Source organism: Podarcis vaucheri (assembly GCF_965113315.1).
Source record: "Podarcis vaucheri genome assembly, chromosome: 6".
In the NCBI taxonomy this organism is placed as follows: domain Eukaryota; kingdom Metazoa; phylum Chordata; class Lepidosauria; order Squamata; family Lacertidae; genus Podarcis; species Podarcis vaucheri.
Genome location: NC_138764.1, coordinates 72,215,542 through 72,227,534, shown reverse-complemented (window position 1 = coordinate 72,227,534; position 11,993 = coordinate 72,215,542).

The window sequence follows — 11,993 nt, the reverse complement described above, 5'->3', positions numbered from 1 at the left end:
TAAGAATATCATCCTAGAAACTGAGTGATGAATATTTTTCATCTTCTAATGTAGGGCCACCCCCACCAAGAAAAACCCCACCACCCTATCCTGGTCTTTAAAGTTTGAACTGCAAAAATTAGCAGGGGGTTTTAATGCCATTGAGCTAAACATGATCACACACTAAAAGTCTGAGGAGATAAGGAATCTATGGCCCTTCAGCTGTTGTGGGACTCCAAATCCCATCAGCCCCAGTCAGCATGGCCAGATACGAGGGATGATGGGAGTTGTTGTTCAGCAACATCTGGAGAGTTCCAGGTCCCCTATCACTGGTTTAAAGTGAGGTACTTCATCCAATATAAATGGTGAGCAGGCAAGTTGCACAGACTGCTGAGAAATCTAGTCCTGAGATTTTCAAGCTCCTGGCAGCAGCCCCAGGCAGAAGTAATAAATCAAGGATAGTTAAAGGAAAAACAATTGTCAAATAAGGAAGATGATGAAAGCAAGACTTGTGATTTAAGAGATTTGTTTATAGACAAAGGTATAGTAAGCTACCGAACTGGGCACTATAGACAAGAGATACAAATCAGGCAGACACTGTGTCATTCTTGTATAATAATAATAATAATAATAATAATAATAATAATAATAATAATAATAATAGCATTTTTTTTTTGTTTTAAGAACAGCAACAACAATATTTAAGTTACAGGTACAGTAGTTAGCCATGTTGGTCTGCCTTAGTCAAAACAAAATAAAATAAATAAAATAAATCCTTCCAGTAGCACCTTAGAGACCAACTAAGTTAGTTATTGGTATGAGCTTTTGTGTGCATGCACACTTCTTCAGATACACTGAAACAGAAGTCACCAGACCCTTATATATAGTGAGAGGGTGGGGAGGGGTATTACTCAAAAGGGTGGTGGGAATGGGTGATTAGCTGATAGGTGTGGTAAACCTGTTGACGACTGTTAACGACTGCAATTGGTCTTACAGGAAAAAGCAAGGGGTAAGATGGCTAAAAATAGCTGTCTCATGGATTATTATCTCATTATACATGATAAAGCTATTTTTAGCCATCTCACCCATTGCTTTTTCCTGTAAGACCAATTGCAGCCATTAACAGGTTTACCACACCAATCAGCCTATCACCCATTCCCACCACCCTTTTGAGTAATACTCTGTTTCAGTGTATATGAATAAATGTTTATGCACACGAAAGCTCATACCAATAACTAACTTAGTTGGTCTCTAAGATGCTACTGGAAGGATTTTTTTAAAAATAAAAAATTTCAACAATATTTAAATCAGTCCAGCCCTTGTTTGTAGAGTTAGCAGAGTTGGAATAGCCCCTGAACTCTCTCTTGTCCTTTTAACAGCAGCTTGCTTGCATAATTCACCAGGTGAAACATTTCATGGCACATATATAACACCATCAGGGACTAATAATAGCAGGGTTCCTGTGCCACTAAGAAGTTGGGACAGGCAGAAATTCAAGAGGTGCAGCTTTCCCTTCCACTGATGGGAAAAGTTGTAAAAGTATTGCCTGTCCCACAAGAGTACAGGAACCATGCTTAGCTGGGGTTAGATAGTTAGGACAGGAGTGTCCAAACTGCTTTCCCTCATCTTACACCAAGCCCAAAGGAGACAGTTGATGGCCTTGGCAGAAAGAGCACACAACAGCAATGGAGGGTAGAAGTGTCGTTTGCTCTGTTGCGTAGTGAAGGACTGAGCTGCCAGTGATAAGATTCAAATATAGAAACTGTGCTAAGAGCTCAGTGCAGACAACTTGACAGGAGAGCTTGACCTTGCTCCTGAATTCCGAGGTTGTCCAATTGAAAATGAGGCCTACAGCACTCAGAAACACTATTTAATATTTTCAGTCTTCCTGTAAGCCTTGCTTCTGGAAAACCATGTTCATTATATAATGCTGATAAAAGTGGCAGAGCCCAAACAGGTAGGGAATGGAGCTGTGAGCCAAGAAAATTCTCAACAGCATGCCTGAGCCAGCGCTTCTCGTGAATAGTGCTTATGTGGAAGGATATGAATGACCTTGTAATTTACCAGGCTTGGTAGCTATACAGTGGTACCTTGGGTTAAGTACTTAATTCGTTCCGGAGGTCTGTACTTAACCTGAAACTGTTCTTAACCTGAAGCACCACTTTAGCTAATGGGGCCTCCTGCTGCTGCGCCGCCGCTGGAGCACGATTTCTGTTCTCATCCTGAAGCAAAGTTCTTAACCTGAAGCACTATTTTTGGGTTAGTGAAGTCTGTAACCTGAAGCGTGTGTAACCTGAAGCTTTTATAACCCAAGGTACCACTGTATCTGTGCTCCTCAAAGAAGTGTGATGTGTTCTTTTGCATTCAAAGAGCAGAGGATGAGGTGTCAATAGTCTAAGCCCAGGGGTCAGCAACCTAAGGCCCATGGGCCGGAAGTGGCCCGTGGAGGTCATTTAACCGGCCCACGAGCCACCCCCATACTGAGCTGCCTGTGGTGCTGGAAATCAAGTCTGTGCAGACACAGACCGAGAAAATCATGGGTGCACACGCGCAGATGCCAAAAATCATGGGTGCGGACGATTATGCACATGTGAGATCTGGTCCACAGATGGATCTCAGCAGGACCAATCCAGACCAGACAAGATAAACCTTGCTGATCCCTGACCTAAGCCATGGGTAGGCAAACTAAGGCCCGGGGGCCAGATCCGACCCAATCGCCCTCTAAAGCTGGCCCGCGGACAGTCCAGGAATCAGCGTGTTTTTACATGAGTAGAATGTGTCCTTTTATTTAAAATGCATCTCTGGGTTATTTGTGGGGCATAGGAATTTGTTCATTTTTTTCTTCAGAATATAGTCTGGCCCCCCTCAAAGTCTGAGGGATAATGGACTGGCCCCCTGCTGAAAAAGTTTGCTGACCCCTGGCTAAGCAGCCTCAACCTGGAAATTTGCATACTGAAGCTGGCACAAAGTGGTTCATTGTTTGTATAAGGATTTGAGAAATAATTCCATGTTGATTGGCCCATACCTGGGGGAAGATTGCTGTTAGGGTTTTTTAAGAAAAGAAACAAGTAAGCATGCAAGTTAAAACAAACCAAAGGATTTTAAAAGCCACAGTCATAACACAGATGCAAATTATCGCCTTGCTGATGCAGCAAAGAAAGATGAAAGGGAACTCAAAGCTAAAGACTGTATCTTCTATGGAGGTCTCACTTTGCACTATTTTGTGCTCCTGGCATCCCCACAGAAGGATTTCATAGGTTCAGTCTTTCTTGATCCAATTTTAGACAACTGGATAGCTCCGTCAATAGAGTATGAGACTCATCATCTCAGGCTTGTGAGTTTGAGCCCTGCGTTTGGTGAAAGATTCCCGCATTGCAATGGGTTGGATTGGATCCCCCTTGTGGCCCCTTCCAACCAATTCTATGATGCTATGATTCTATATACCATCTCCTTGGCTTCCAAGAGCATTGCAAGGACTATAGCTCAATGGTAGAGCATTTGCTTTGGATCCAGAAGATTCCAGGTTCAATCCCTGGCTTCTCCAGGCAGGGCTGGAAATATCTCTTCTGAAACCATGGAGAGCTGCTGCCAGTCAGTGCATGCAATGCTGAGCTATGTTGTTGTTGTTGTTTATCCATCCTTCATGCAAAGGTCCCAGGCCAGGTTCCTATTTCTTGACACACTTGAAACATCTTCACAACTTAGGTTGCTTCCTAGTAAAAGTGTTTGAAGATATCAGATGTGTATTCACATGATGCTTCAGTTTATGACTGTCATTTAACACTTTGTTTTACAATCTCCTGCCTAATGATTGTCACAACAGCCATGTGAGGTAAATCACTATTAATCCCATTGTACAGATGTGGGGACTAAGACTGGCAGCAACTTGCTCAACCCTCCCACATGGAATTAGATGCTAGAACATGTATATTGAATTCTTAACAATTTATTGTAATTCCCTCGCCCACAATCCAGATTGCCATTTGCCCCTGTCATCCACTGCTTCCAGTTCCGGATGATACATTTTAAGAAAGACGTTGACAAAGTGTGCAGAAGCAAACCAAGATGGTGAAGGGTCTGGAAAGGAAGATTAATTTCAATGGGTAGACTCAATGAAATTAATGAAGCTAAATAACTTGTGTGCATTGATTTCAATGGGTTTGTTCTTTTTTTAAATGTATTTTTATTAAAGATTATTAAAGGCATGTGCAATGTCTCTCTCTCGTATTTTTTTCCACGTAACACTTTTTTTAAAAACAACAACAAATCGGTTTCATTTGTTGAGACATTAGGAAGAATAGGGGTCAATGGGTTTGTTCTGAGTAGAACTAACATTGGCTACAACTCCAGGTCCTCTGAGTAATGGTTGAAAAAGCTGGACAAGTTTAGCCTAGACAGAAGAGAATATTAAGGCATGAGAATTTTATTTAAATATCTGAAGGTCTGTCATTCCGAAGGTGAAGCAGACTCAGTGGGTAAAAATTTAGTGGAAGCACGTTTCAGATAAACAGCAGGAGCAGGTAGAACAGACCGCTTCCAGGAGATGAAAGGCTCCTACTGATTTAAGCAGAGACTGGGATTGGTGGCCATCTGTTGTGAATGTTGAAGTGGCAAGTTTTCTTCACTGAGCAGAAGTTTGGACTAGATGATATCCAAAGTCCCTTCCAGTTATTCTATGGCTCTGTGTGAAATTGTTCTGGCCATGTCTTCTAGCTGGAAAGAGGCAATTCCAGGTGAGTGACTCATACAGAGGCACACGGAGGGTGTGGGTTCCTCTAAAGATGGGTTAATCTCTATTTCTACATTGGGAGCTGCTGAGCGATCTAAATAAATGCCTGGTTTAGAGTTGAGAACATAAATTGCTGCACCCAGCAGAGCTGAATGAATAGAAACAGTTTCATGAATGCAATAACTCATAAAGAGACACAGTGGGCAGCCTCCCATGATTTAGCTGTACAGGAGCCCTCAATTGTTTCAAGAATCAATTTCTCATAGCATAGTAGCAGTTTTATCATGCCAGTTTGGGAATTAATTCCCGGCTGCAATAGTCATGTTCTGGTTACGTGTTGTTATTAGGCAAAGTTTTTGGTGGTGGTGAGAAACGCTCTGATTTGATTTTTCCTGGAAGGGGATGTTATCACAGTGCAACAATCCTATGCTCTGATATAGTGCTAAACCTCAGCTATTTGTTTTTAAAAGTGAGATCCAGAGTCACAGATGACTGCAGAAGAAGAAATGCGTTTCATTTGAAAATGATTGAGAATACAAATGAGTTCTGTCTACTCAAAGTCACCCAAGGCAACAGAGAGATTAAAAAACCCCTAAGAAAACTGATTACAGCATGAAGTAATTAAAATATAATATAATATCATATCATATCATCATATCATATCATATCATATCATATCATATCATATCATAGAGGAGGAAGATCCACACAAGAAAAACTCTTGAATAATATTTAGCAGTTGCCCAATAATAATAGATCTCTGAGCAACGTACACAAATAATAAAAAGCAAAGAACAAAATTACGAGCAGCAAAAAAACAGTAAGCACACCTTGCTGCTGTTGTATTACTACTAGAATAATGCCAGGGTGACAGTACAGGGAAGTAAAGGTTAGTTTAAAAAACAGCCACACTGCTAAGAAGTTATTTGCATCACCTTTTCACAGATCAGAAAACTGCTGGGTGCATAGGCACATGCAAGCATGCTCGCACGCACACACGTACATGATAAAAAAAAAATCGTATCTGCTCAAGGCCGTTAATGAGGTTGAGTCTTCTTAAAGCAGTTAATGTTCTGGTGGGCAAAACTAATGTCGTCTGAGGGCGGTTTTAGCATGGGAAGAAGGATGTTGGTGGACCAAGAAGTCAATATCTACTTCCCAATATGTACAATCGCCTGCTGTCAAGTCCCATTACAGTGGTACCTCGGGTTACATACGCTTCAGGTTACAGACTCCGCTAACCCAGAAATAGTGCTTCAGGTTAAGAACTTTGCTTCAGGATGAGAACAGAAATCGTGCTCCGGTGGCGCGGCAGCAGCAGGAGGCCCCATTAGCTAAAGTGGTGCTTCAGGTTAAGAACAGTTTCAGGTTAAGTACGGACCTCTGGAACGAATTAAGTACTTAACCCGAGGTACCACTGTACTGCCGAAAAGGAACACATGCTCTTTACTTCAGCAGCTGGCAACTTTGGAACCAAGTGCCATCACTCTGGGGTTTGGTTTGGCCAGGCACTACCAGTTTCTCATTTTGCTGCCAAAGTTTGGATATTTAATGAATACAGTTAAGGATATGCATAGGTTCTTAACTGTGGATCTGTTTAATTAAACAACTGGCAGATTTTTGAGATGGGCAGACCAGAACTGCTATTTAATGTTAAATTCGGAGACATCACATTACTTATATAATCTGTGCCGCCCATTATTTTGTGAAAACCACTCTCCTTTGATGTCAGGGTTGGATTCAGAAATAGGCCAGCAACAAAACACTAAATCACCCAAGGCCAGGTAAATTAACTCTTTATTCAAGGAAACATTCCACAGCTCTAGCCTAGTGGTCTCAGCAACTCTTTCTAGGTCTTGCCTGATGAAGCAGTTGAATGGACTGCAAGGACTAAAGTTCCCTGCCTTCCTAGTGCCCACTAGGACTCCTCCTTCTTTCCAGGGTCTTTCGCATGCAGTTTCAGGCTCTGCTGGTTTCATTTCTTTGCATGTTCTAGGAGACCAGGAGGGGAGGGGAGCTGGTTGCAGCAGGAGAGAGAGAGAGAGACTGAGACTCCTTGGCTTCTTCAGCATCCTTCCTGTCTCCACCCTCTCCACCCCTGGTTTCTGCCTTGGAGTCTGATCTGTGCTCTGCCGCAGCCTCTTCCTGTTCACGAAACCCTGGCACCTTTTCAGCTTCCAACACCTCCTCCCAATCTGCTCCTTCTCCCTCTGACCACTCATCGTTGTCCCACCCCAGTTCCCTGGCTCTGAGCCATCTCCTCCTGGGGTTTCTCCAGCTGGTGGCTCCTACCACCTCAGCCAGCCTATAGCATTTGAGCAGCCTTCACCTTGTGCCCTCCAGATGTTTCTTCTACAACTCACAACAGTCTCAGCCATACCAGAGAATGTCAGGTTGGTGAAGTCTGCCACCACACGTGTCTCAATAAACTTAGCTGTAGGCACACCTGTTCTCTCTAGCTTTTGGTGGCCAGTTTAGATTTTCAGCATTTCATTTCTTTTTGCATTGCTGTATAGATTGCTGTTTTTTTCATCCGATTGTAAACTCTCTTTGGAGTCGCTGCCTCTGAATGCCTGCTGCTAGGAACCACAAGTGGGGAAAGGGTGCTGTTGTGCAGAGGTCCTAGGGTTATTAAACACCAGCCACCAAGCTGACATTTCCAATGAGTGTCCTACAGCCATAGTCAATTTAGTACAGTGGTACCTCGGGTTACATACACTTCACGTTACAGACTCCACTAACCCAGAAATAGTACCTTGGGTTAAGAACTTTGCTTCAGGATGAGAACAGAAAACGTGCGGCGGCAGCAAGAGGCCCCATTAGCTAAAGTGGTGCTTCAGGTTAAGAACAGTTTCAAGTTAAGAACAGACCTCCAGAACGAATTAAGTACTTAACCCGAGGTACCACCGTACTCATCTGTAAAATTGGCATTTAGCTTACATTGAATATCATCAGACTCCTTGTTTGGAAAGACCCTTTTGGAAATCTTTAGAATGTGCCTGGGATTTTTGGATATGTAATTTGGTGTGATCCTCAAACTTGTCCAGTTTATTGTTCAGTGCTGGTCCTGGTTAATATAGGAACTAGGTAAATAACTTCAGTTGACATGCAGAACTTTAAGGGACTCTATTCCCCTGCACTGTGAAAACTATCACTTTAAAAAACAGGAAACCAAAGGCAGAAATAAAGAAATGTTCAGTCCATAAGTCAAAGATTTTTAGAAAATCCGTATCTGTCTATATGTTTGTTAACATTTAAATAATTTTAAGACTTGTGTTACATTGCATACCTTCCAACCCACTGGAAATAAGGCTTTTCGTGTATGATAAATTAATAGTCCAGCAGTTGTGTTCTTTAAGAAAACAGGGGTTTATGCCATTACTTTTTAATTTGTCTAATATTTCATCACATCTATTTGACATATTTCTCCAGCTGCACTGCCTGGCAACACTGGTTCAGAGGTATCTTCCCAGCATCTTCTCCAGCAAAAACTAGGGAAATAATTTGTTTTGTTTCCCTGCATTATTTCAGGATTCCCGTTTTCATTTTTCTTATGTATTTTCTACTGCACATACAGCATTCTGTGTCTGCTGCTTCTGGGTGAAAAAGAATCATATTGATCTCAATTAGGTTCTCACCAATTATCTCCCACTCCTGCAAAACACTGTGTCTGATGCTGCCAACCTTCACCTACGACATACTCAGCAGAGGTGCATTTACATAACCCACCCCACCTTCTGCTGCATTTTGCATGCTCTCCTAGTTGTGGTTTTTGCATTCAGCTTGGAAAGCTTCCTCATTTGCTTTATTACAAAACTGGCTTTAAAACAAGAGTCAAGCTCTTGCAACAGATGCCCTGCTACTATGCCAAACCTCCACTGAACTGTGAGGGGTAGGGAGCAACCCGCTTAAAACTGGTGAGAAACTCAGCAATGGAAAATGCTAGCAATAGGCAGGAAAACTCCTACATAACCCTCAGGCTTCCCCCTCCCCAAGTGCCACAAGGCGTAATTAAAGAGGGCCCACCTGGGCTGGGATCGGAGGCTTTCATTTCTGAGCTGCCATTGCTTTGAAAGCAATGATTACTTTAATACCACTGCTGATTACATAAGGGATATCATACAGCAGGGTGTGGTGTTCTGGGAAAGAACTACAAGTACTAGGAAAGCAAGCAGCCACAAGCAACACCAAACATGCTACTATCTCCCAGCAACTCTCTTGCTGATCTTTTTCTCGTTCTAAAGCACACTGGTTTTGTGACAGAGAGGATGGTTTATACATACTGTTCTGTCCTGCTGTTGTAGCACACGGGTTTTAGTGTGCCAGATGGCTTCTGACCAGCAGCTATTTTGCAGCCATCGCAGTGACAAAACTCTGAAAAATCGTATTTTCAAGGGCATGGCAAAACACTAGGCATATCACCAGAAGATGGGATAGTCCTGGAAAGCAGGAGATAACGAACCCATATGACTATCTGCTCCAACAGGCCTCCACATAATGGCAATCTCCTGGGAGGTTCTTCCATTTGCTAGCGAACAATCATGGCTGCACTCCATTTGACTAAACTCTGAAACAGAAACATTATAGAGCTGGTACAGAGCTCAGTTCTAGGGCCAAATAATTTCTTAGACCAGGGGTCTGCAACCTTTAAGACAAAAAGAGCCATTTGGACCCGTTTCCAAAGAAAAAAAACTGGGAGCCACAAAACTCGTCATTATAAAAATAACTTTTTTGTCACTTTTTTATTATTTCTTTGTTTGACCCCTCAGAATTACTCCTCCTCATAGAAATAAACGTTAAATTAACAAGTTACCTTTTTGTGTGTGTGTGTTCTTCACTCCCCTTCAAACAGTGACCAGCGTACATGCCCCCTTTCAGTGCAGTGACCAGCATACATGCCCCTTACAATGTAGCGGGCGGGAAGGTGACGTCGGGACGGTGCGTGACTAACGCACGCACTGCCCTCATGCGACGTCACAGCCAGTACAGCGCCCGCCACAGTGGGGAGTGTCGGGGCGCACAATGCGCCTCCCCCCCTTGCTAGTATCCGCCCCGGAGCCGCGGCAAAGGTGTAAAAGAGCCACATGCGGCTCCAGAGCCGCGGGTTGCAGACCCCTGTCTTAGACTATCAGTGCAAAGACTGTTCTTCTACCGCATAATAAATTAGCCCACGTGGAGACCAGGGCAACTGATAACCCTGTCTGCTAGAAGTGAACATGAAAGGCAGCTCATTTATGCCTAAAAGCAGCAGCCGCTTTTGTTATCAACTTGTCCCTATATAAGCTGACTTAGAAGTAAGTATCTCTGAGTTCAGTGGGACCAACTCCTAAGAAAGTCTGTAGAGGATTGCTATGTACAAGTCCCCTGAACAATCTGTGGCTTGTTGTAAGTTGTTTAAAATATAAGTAGTACTGCTATCAGGGGCATGGTAAGCAGGAGCCTTCTAAAGGACACAGTGAGACCAAAGTATAAAGCAAGTTTCATAAAATCGCTATTGGCCCTGTTGTGGCAAGGATAACATCAAATGCAGCACCCCACTGCCACAAGAAGCTTACATAATATGGGGGGTTTTTTCTTTAAAAAGTAATAAACAAATTGTTACTGATTTGTGAAAGGATTCAATGACCTTCAAGGAAACACTTTTGTTGTATGAAAATTCCTAGTATGGTAGTTGTCTTTGGGAAAATGCAGTTCTTCCCCCCAATAGGTGCACCATAGCTCTTGCAAATGCCTTCTGGTAAGAAACTCTAGCCTGCTTGCAAAGCCTGGACACTGGCCATGATAACACATGGTGATAAACAATTTAACATGTGTGTATGCCTATGTTGTTAAACCATCCTTTTAGAAGTGTTTTAATTTTACTTTTACTTTCTTTAGAGGCTGAGTGCTCCTCCAAGGAACCACTCAACCATGGGAGCGTTCACCTAGCCCTCAAAAAGGAAAATGACAAGTCCCAGCAATACCCCACCATTTTCTAAATTTTATGAGTCGGATGTGCAACAAAATGATGTGGTACTGAGTGCCCCTGTTCAGTATTTCATACAATCATGCCTTCTTCTTGGGTATTCCATTCCCCTGCCTACCTAGTTTTCAGGATTCCACCCCCCCTCCCACCCAAAAAGACACTCAGCATTCTGTTGTGACTTGAGTATGCTCAGTCCTCCAATGAACTGGAGGTGTTTATAGAGGGGGATGTCCTGTTAGGTTTTCCCCCCCCCCAAAAAAATATTTTTTGTACTTCTGTAAATCTTGGAGTTTCCCCAAATATTCTCTTTCGCATCGATTTTGACTATAATTCTGGTCAGCGGCCTAGCTAGCCGCTTGGGTGCCTGGGGCAGGGCACTCATGAGATGGGACAAGGCATGCCAGAATTCTAGTGCCCAGGCCCCATTCCACTCTGGTGCTCTGCAGACCCGCATTGCTTTTTTCAGCAAGGTGGAACCTGCTGGGAGTCCACCCGCCACCTCCCCCTTGGCTGTAGAGCCTGCAGGTGCCCGAGCCACCACATCATTCCCAGCAGAGATGCGTGGCTCAGGTGTAGTAAGTGTTGGGATTCAAGCCATTATCAGGAGAAACTGGCCACTCTCCAGGCACCCGGCTTGAATCACCGGTTGACCTACCTGTCTGCATTCTCCGGCAGGATCCAGGCAGAGGTCACGATCGGCGATCCTCCTCAGCGTGAGAAGGACACACCACTCTTTCCTGCCCCCCCCGTGTCTTTATTTACATGTCTTTATTTCTGTCTTTGCAGCGTTACAGAAAAACACGTCTGCTCTCTTCAAACTCCAGCAGCCGAGAAGCAAACTCCTCCTGTACTTCCTGTACAGCTCATATTACACTCTGAGCTAATTCCGGTGCTTCGCACTGTGAATAGACTGTCCCTGTGTTTCCCACGCCACAGTCCCAGCATTCCCATTTATGTTTTGCTTTCAAGCCAGCAGTTCGCGGCCTCATTGCTTCTATATTGTAACAGTAAGTACTGCCCCCCACCCCCCAGATTCTGGTGGTACTCACCAGCTTTATTTACTATCAGAAGGAATGAGAAGGAATGCTGGGAAATGCTCTCCCCTCACTAACACTGGTGTGTATCTTTCCTTTTAAAGCCCTAAATGGCCTCAGTCCAGTATACCTGAAGGAGTGTCTCCACCCCCATCGTTCTGCCTGGACACCGAGGTCCACTGCTGAGGGCTTTCTGGCGGTTCCCTCGCTGTGAGAAGCCAAGTTACAGGGAACCAGGCAGAGGGCCTTCTCGGTAGTGGCACCCGCCCTGGGGAACGCCCTCCCA